A 7,819-nucleotide genomic window follows, 5' to 3' on the forward strand; every position below is an offset into this window, starting at 1 on the left:
TCGAGCAGGGACTGGGTGACCTCGTCAGCCGTCGTGGAGAGAGGGAGTTTCTTGATCACAACTCGATCGGCACGCTCGTCGGGGCGGAGATGGGTGTAGGGTTTATATCCGAGGCGTTGGAGTTCGTCAAATAGGAGCTGGTGGTCCTGAGGGTTGCTGGTATAAAAGGAGGTGCGGTCATTGACGGAGGTGACAGAGAGAGGACCGGAGAGGAGAGACTGAAAACGTTGTGCAGTGGCGAAGGGGCCGGCTGTGGGCGTGAGAAGGCAGGCGATCGGAGGCATGCGAGGCGTGCGAGGAGTGGAGGTAGGCGGGCGAGGCGCCGCCGAGGAGGAGGCACGAGGCTGCGAGGCTGGAGGGCGGGGTGGAGCACGAGATGAGCTGGGACTCGTCGAAGAGGGGCCCGGGAGAGTGGTGAAGGGCACAGGAGGAGGTTGCGTGTCGGGCCGGTGCCGTTTAGCATGCTGCTTGCGGCGGGGCTTGGCAGTCAAGGGTCGGTCCGAGGAGGCAGCCCCAGCGCCGTCGTCGGTGTCGGTATCCGGTAGACTGAGGAGACTGTCGTAGCGGTTGCTGGTAGGGACGGCATCGTCGGAGGAGTGCTGGTCGGGGTGGGCGCGCTTGACGGTCTTCGTGGGAACGATGAAGCCGGTGTCCATGGGAGTAGCAGTCGCAGCAGGAGGAACGGCGGCAGGCGGTGAGTCGGTCGGCAACAGCGGAAGAGAAGGCGCAGGAGACATGATCGGTGAAGTGATGCAGGCCGTGGTGGTAGTAGTAGTCACAGTTGGTGGTGTTGGAGCAGAGGTAGTCGTAGGCAGAGCGAGGATGGTGGAGACGTCCAGGCCGTGAAGATGTTTCGTCTCGCTGACCTTAATGCAAACAGTCTGGGTGCGCAGCCCGGCCGGCGCGGGGGAGGGAGGCGGAGCCACCCCCCCGACCCCAGCAGCGCCCGCCTCCCCAGACCCGACTTGCATGGTCTCCAAGCGCTGGCGATGCGGTCCACAGTATTGTCGTGGCTGGGGTGGCCGATTGTCAGTAGTCATCTCATCGCCAGAACCGGCCTCGGCCGAGGGCCTCGGACCAAAGTCGTCCCCGCCCTGGTTCGGCGTCATCGGGAGAGAGTCCATTCCAAACTCTCCCCTCGGCCTCCCCAATAGGCTACAACTTGGTTGCCGGGAGTCACAAGAAGTGGCCTCGGCCGATGGCCTCTGACCGAGGTCGCCCCCGCCCTGGTTTGGCTTCATCGGGAGGGAGTCCATTCCAAACTCCCCCCTCAGCCGCCCCAATAGGCCGCGACTCGGTGGCGCACAGCACTCACAAGAAGAAGATCTAGGATCTAAGAACTAGATCTACACAAGAGCACTCCTGGTGGTCGACTCAGGAACTAGCAGCAGCAGGTCTCGGCGGCTCGCTGAAATTGCTGAAAGGAAACCAGTTAGTTAATGGCCAAAAGTGCTCAGATTTGCTTCAAAAAGCTTTTAAAAAATTCCCCTGAACAGTTTGATGCCTTTGAAGGGAAACCAGAGCACGGTTGAAACTTTGAAAATCCGGACTATATAGGAAAAATGTGCGGACCACCACTAATGGTGAAAATAGCGTACGGTCGTGCAGCCTGAAGCCGCGAATCGTCCGAAAATCGCCTCGTGGGACACGGCACTCGATATTTCGTGAAACCCTAGGTATGTTGCTAATGGAAAAAAGTTCCCCTCTCGACTGTGCCGTGGTGCCCGCCTTTTTGCCGAGGCGGACGCGACGACCCGAGTGCCGCCACGCGGCAAACGGTGTAACCAAGTGCCGCCACGCGGCAAACGGGGTAACCAAATGCACGCGGCGGTCGACCGTCGCCGTGGGTACAGAAACAAAGGAAACGAGGTGCGAGTAGAAACGGGCAGTTGTAGGAAGAAATTGTATTTGCATTGTTGGTGTGTACTGTCATGTAGTGTGATGAACTGGCACGGGAGTGTTATGTCTGGGGAAAGAGCTGTTTCGGAGGTAGAAGTACATAACCTCAAAACACGTTGATGAGGTGGTCCGAGCTCCAAGTGAAATAGAAAAGCGAAACACTGCGCAGCATACTTACCTGGCGTAGGGGCTACCCTGATCAAGCAGGGGGTTCCCCCAGGGTGAGGCTCTTCCCTTGCACTTCGGTTGAGCTGACCTCTGCGATTACCCCAAATGTGGGTAACTCGGGCGCGTAATTTTTGGTAGTCGGGACTGCGTTCGCGCTGTCCCGGTGAAAAAATTTCAACTTAGTAGTTGTGAAGTAGTGTTAAGAATTATGTACAGTGAAGTGTAATTTTTTTTTTTTTTTTCATCTGTGTATGGTATGTAATGCATTCGTAGGTCTCAAGTTTACGGTGCCTTGGCGAACAACCCCACCGTCTTGAAAGTGCGGAAGGAAGGTACGTAATTGTGCATGGTAATAGTTGAAAAAAGAAAAAAAAAATTCCCATGAACGATACTTGTCCAATTCGATTTTTCAGATTTCCCCCTCCCCGCCTCACCCCCGGGCCCAGTGGTTTAACGGTAACCGGCCCAGTGTGTAAACACTGGGCACAACAAAAAATTGTTTAAAGACTCATCAAATGTTCCCCTCCACGGAAATCTTTAGTAAAAGGCGAAAGATTTATGCGTTTGAAGGGAAACCAGAGCACGGTTGAAACTTTGAAAATCCGGACTATATAGGAAAAATGTGCGGACCACCACTAATGGTGAAAATAGCGTACGGTCGTGCAGCCTGAAGCCGCGAATCGTCCGAAAATCGCCTCGTGGGACACGGCACTCGATATTTCGTGAAACCCTAGGTATGTTGCTAATGGAAAAAAGTTCCCCTCTCGACTGTGCCGTGGTGCCCGCCTTTTTGCCGAGGCGGACGCGACGACCCGAGTGCCGCCACGCGGCAAACGGTGTAACCAAGTGCCGCCACGCGGCAAACGGGGTAACCAAATGCACGCGGCGGTCGACCGTCGCCGTGGGTACAGAAACAAAGGAAACGAGGTGCGAGTAGAAACGGGCAGTTGTAGGAAGAAATTGTATTTGCATTGTTGGTGTGTACTGTCATGTAGTGTGATGAACTGGCACGGGAGTGTTATGTCTGGGGAAAGAGCTGTTTCGGAGGTAGAAGTACATAACCTCAAAACACGTTGATGAGGTGGTCCGAGCTCCAAGTGAAATAGAAAAGCGAAACACTGCGCAGCATACTTACCTGGCGTAGGGGCTACCCTGATCAAGCAGGGGGTTCCCCCAGGGTGAGGCTCTTCCCTTGCACTTCGGTTGAGCTGACCTCTGCGATTACCCCAAATGTGGGTAACTCGGGCGCGTAATTTTTGGTAGTCGGGACTGCGTTCGCGCTGTCCCGGTGAAAAAATTTCAACTTAGTAGTTGTGAAGTAGTGTTAAGAATTATGTACAGTGAAGTGTAATTTTTTTTTTTTTTTTCATCTGTGTATGGTATGTAATGCATTCGTAGGTCTCAAGTTTACGGTGCCTTGGCGAACAACCCCACCGTCTTGAAAGTGCGGAAGGAAGGTACGTAATTGTGCATGGTAATAGTTGAAAAAAGAAAAAAAAAATTCCCATGAACGATACTTGTCCAATTCGATTTTTCAGATTTCCCCCTCCCCGCCTCACCCCCGGGCCCAGTGGTTTAACGGTAACCGGCCCAGTGTGTAAACACTGGGCACAACAAAAAATTGTTTAAAGACTCATCAAATGTTCCCCTCCACGGAAATCTTTAGTTTTTTTTTTTTTTTTTTTTTTTTTTTTTTTTTTTTTTTTTTTTTACAAAGGGAACTCCCACTGAAGGGAGTTACCCACCAAAAAATTCATCTTTAATATAAAAAGCGGATACAGGTGAACACAAATAAAACACAACATAGAACACGAATACATGGCCACAAGGGCGAATGGTGACAATCTTTATTCAACACTGACGAAACGGGGCCCCTCCGACGATACCGTCCTAGAGGTCCAGCTGCTTGTTGGGCGGCGAATCTTCTGTGGGCTGCCGGGGGCGACTCGGGGCGCAGAAGGTGCCGGGCCGCAGATGAAGACGGTCCGGAGCAGTGGCGATGTTAGGCAGTAGTTCACTGAGAGCAGAGATCTTGATGGGATGATGCCTGGTAACATTCCTCAGAGCCAACCGTGGACGTGGTGATCACCGTCGTCAGCTGCCGGGCCCACCAGCCGCGACTGCACCAGCGTCAACGTCATCAGGGTCAGGGCGTCTCAAATGATCGTAGGTAAAGAGCGGTCGGCGGGGGTGAGGAGCGTCAGGCAGGGGCTCTGCAAGGAGTCGGATCAGGGGGTTGTCAGAACGCCGGCAGTGGCGGAGAAACTTCTTAGTCACCTTGCAGAGCAGCTCGTGTAAGTGCGGGAGCCCAGTCTGGTCCAGGAGGGTCTGTCGTAAGGTGGCGCGAGGGAGACCGAGCAGGAGGCGGGCACCGAGAAAGTAGGACCGGGTGATCGGACGGAGGTTGTACAGAGAGGAGTGGACCCAAGCCGGGCACGCGTAGAGGAAGTGGGGAAGAACAAAGGAACGGTAGGCAGTCACACGAACGTCGAGAGGGGTGCCGGATGTCGGTCTGAGTATGGTGGCCAGCTGAGCCATGACGGCACGGGACTTGGTGCGGATTGAGTCGAGGTGCGGCAGAAAAGTAAAGGTATTGTCTAGGGTGACCCCCAGATAACGGATGCGAGGCGACCAGGGGATGGCTACGGTGGAGATGACTGGCGGGTGGTCGTGGTGTGGATGAAGTCGGGAGAAGAGGATGGATCGTGATTTAGAGTGATTGAGCCCGATGCCATGCGCGAGGAACTGATTGTTGAGGGAAGTGAGGCCGCGGCCGAGACGGTCGCAGAGCAGCCGCTCGGAAACTGAAGAGGCCAGGAGACAGGTATCATCGGCGTACTGGACAAGATAGGTGCCGGGAGGGGGCTTGAGATCAGAGATGTGGAGGGTAAAAAGTAGCGGTGAGAGAATGGCGCCCTGGGGGACGCCGGCGGAGATGGGGCGGGGGCCGGAGAGGACCCCCTCCACCCGAACCCGGAAGGTGCGACCCTCCAGGAAGGAGCAGAGGAGGCGGATGAGATGAGATGAGAGGTCGGTGGCAGAGAGGCGCTGGAGGAGCTGGGCATGCGGAACGGAATCGAAAGCACGGGCGAGGTCAAGAAGCACCATGCCCGTGTGTTGCCGCCTGGCGAATCCCTGGACCACCAGGTGCTCCACACGGGCAATGGCGTGGGTCGTCGAGTGGCGGGGGCGGAAACCGAACTGGTGGCGGGGTAGAAGGTCCAGGGTGGTGACTTGAAAGAGGAGACGGCGGTGGATCGCCCGTTCCGCGACCTTGGACAGAATAGGAAGAAGCGAGATGGGCCGAAAAGATGAAGGGAGAGACGGGGGCTTGCCAGGTTTGGGGATGGGTGAGACGACGGCGGTTTTCCAGGGGGTGGGGAAGTGGCAGAGGAGGAACATTGCGTTGAAAAGACGGGTCAGAAACACAAGGGCCTTGCGAGGTAGGGCACGGAGCACGGGGGAGGGCAGAGAGTCGTGGCCAGGAGCAGAACGGGGCCGAAGGCGGGCGAGCAGGGTGCGGACCTCGGAAGGCGTGACGAGCGGCAGGGGGAAGGTGGCCGGAAGGGGGGGCAAAGTGACGTGGCGAGACAGGAGGCGGGCCCCGTCCTCGTCGTCCGAAGACTCGGAGGACAGGGAAGGGCCGGGTGCGGATGCGAAGGTGGTCGCCAGGTAGGCGGCCACCGCCTCGGATCGCTCCGAGGCCGTTTCCGCCACACCCGTGGGGGTGGTCAGCGGGGGGATGGTGGTAGGAACCGAGCGGAGACGACGGACGTGAGACCAGAGGGAGCCGGAGCAAGCAGAGAGGGATTGGAGACGCCGAGTCTCCAGACGGGCCCTCCACTCCGCGACCAATCGCCGGCAGCGCCCCCGCAGCACCAGGTACACCCGCCGGTGCAGCAGGGAACGACTAGCCTGCCAGAGGACGCGGAAGCGGTTGCGCAAGGACAAGGCGTCCCGGAGGTAAGGCGGAAATGGGTCGACAAGGGGACGGGGGGGAACCAGAGGTATGTTGGCAGAGGCGGCCGCGGAAATGGCGTCGGTCAGCGAGAGAACGTTGGCGTCAAGGCGGGCAGGGGTATCGAACGGAACAGACAGGTCTATGGCAGCGGAGAGGGAACGCTGAAAACCGCCCCAGTCGGCCTTGGGAAAATCGAAGCGGGGGAGGTGGGGGTTAGAACGGGGGTGAAAGTGAAGTGTGGCAAGAACAGGCAAGTGGTCGGAGGTGCCGGAGGTGATGGTGGTGAGATCCGAGAGAATGGGGAGGGGCGTGGACAGTGCAAAGTCGATGATGCTGGGTTGCCGGTTGAGCTGGGCCGGAAAAAATGTCGGGGTCGGAGGGGCATAAAGAGAGAGAGGAGTACGCCGAAGGAGTTGCCGGAGGGAGCTGCCCCGCCGGTTCGCGGCGGCACAGCCCCAGAAGGGATGGGTGGCGTTGAAGTCCCCGGCCAGCACGACGTGGGCGTCGAGCCGACCGAGGGCGACAACGTCGGCCGTGGGAAAGGCGTACTGAGGGGGGAGGTACAAGGATACCAAGGTCAGGGAGTACGGGAGGCCGTGCAAGCGCACAGCAACCGCCTCGGCCGCGGGGGAAGAAGGGATGCGACGGCGATGATGTGAAATGGTGTTGCGGACGAGTAACGCCACCCCCCCCGCCCCGACCATCGCGATCGGCACGGTGGACCGCATACCCGGGGACCAGGACGGGGGCAGAGGGGGAGAGCCAGGTCTCAGAAAGGAACACGACGTCGGGCGATCGCTCGTGGAGCAGGTGCAAAAGGTCGTGGAGCTTAGGGAGGAGGGAAAAGACGTTCCAGATGAGGACACTAAGGGGAGGGGCGGGATCCATCGAAGAAATTCAGAAGGGCCTGGAGGAGCACTTCGAACTTCTCGGTGGAGGTGCGGGCTCGGGAGAGTGCCGTCAGGACAGACCGGATGAGCGGGAGGTACTGTCGGATGAATGAAATGAAGTCGTGAATGAGGGATGAAAGCGACGAGCAGTCTGAGTCGGAGGCAAGCGGTCGAGAGTCAGAAGAAGGAGCGGAAGGAGGAGGGTGCGAGGTGGCAGAGGGGGGAACAACCGGTACAACGGGGGGAGGGCGTGCCCAAGCATTGGTGGAGAGAGCAGGAAACGTCTTGGGATCGGACAGGGACGGGACAGAGGGCCCGGTCCCCACGGCAGTCGTCGTGGCGTCAGTGAGTCGTTGAGGGTGTCGGCGCAGGTAAGCCTGAATCACGCGACAGTCAGTGGAAGTAGCGAAGTGGGCCCCGTCACAAAGCGTGCAGCGTCGGGTAGTCGAGGTGCAGTCCCGAGACCAGTGGGGCCCAGCGCACTTGAAACAGGCGAGGTCCCGGTGGCATCGGGAGGACGGGTGTCCAGGCCGCTGGCAGCGGTAGCACTGAGGTACGCGCCCCGAGCCGCGGTATTTCTCAACTGCCACCACCCAGCAGCCCAATGTCTTCAACTTCAGGAAGGGGGCTGCCTCACCCAGACCGGATGTAGTGACCAGGAAAGGCCGGGTCGTTGAAGTAGGAGAGGTGCGCATGGCCACCACAGATGCCACAGGTAGGTGCAGGTCGAGCAGGGACTGGGTGACCTCGTCAGCCGTCGTGGAGAGAGGGAGTTTCTTGATCACAACTCGATCGGCACGCTCGTCGGGGCGGAGATGGGTGTAGGGTTTATATCCGAGGCGTTGGAGTTCGTCAAATAGGAGCTGGTGGTCCTGAGGGTTGCTGGTATAAAAGGAGGTGC

The 7,819-nt window shown here is 58.1% G+C and overlaps 3 non-coding genes across 3 annotated transcripts; 2 read left to right on the plus strand and 1 right to left on the minus strand.

The window, feature by feature from the left end:
- Positions 1 to 2,069: 2,069 nt before the first annotated feature.
- Positions 2,070 to 2,232, plus strand: LOC134546115 (U1 spliceosomal RNA). The gene has a single exon (XR_010079064.1). It is a non-coding gene; the product is annotated as a U1 spliceosomal RNA (small nuclear RNA).
- A 299-nt stretch (positions 2,233 to 2,531) lies between these two features.
- On the minus strand, positions 2,532 to 2,651 carry LOC134546082 (U5 spliceosomal RNA). Its single transcript, XR_010079031.1, has one exon. It is a non-coding gene; the product is annotated as a U5 spliceosomal RNA (small nuclear RNA).
- Positions 2,652 to 3,194: 543 nt separating this feature from the next.
- Positions 3,195 to 3,357, plus strand: LOC134546116 (U1 spliceosomal RNA). Its single transcript, XR_010079065.1, has one exon. It is a non-coding gene; the product is annotated as a U1 spliceosomal RNA (small nuclear RNA).
- Positions 3,358 to 7,819: the final 4,462 nt, after the last annotated feature.

The sequence above is a fragment of the Bacillus rossius genome, unplaced genomic scaffold, assembly GCF_032445375.1.
Source record: "Bacillus rossius redtenbacheri isolate Brsri unplaced genomic scaffold, Brsri_v3 Brsri_v3_scf97, whole genome shotgun sequence".
NCBI lineage: Eukaryota > Metazoa > Arthropoda > Insecta > Phasmatodea > Bacillidae > Bacillus > Bacillus rossius.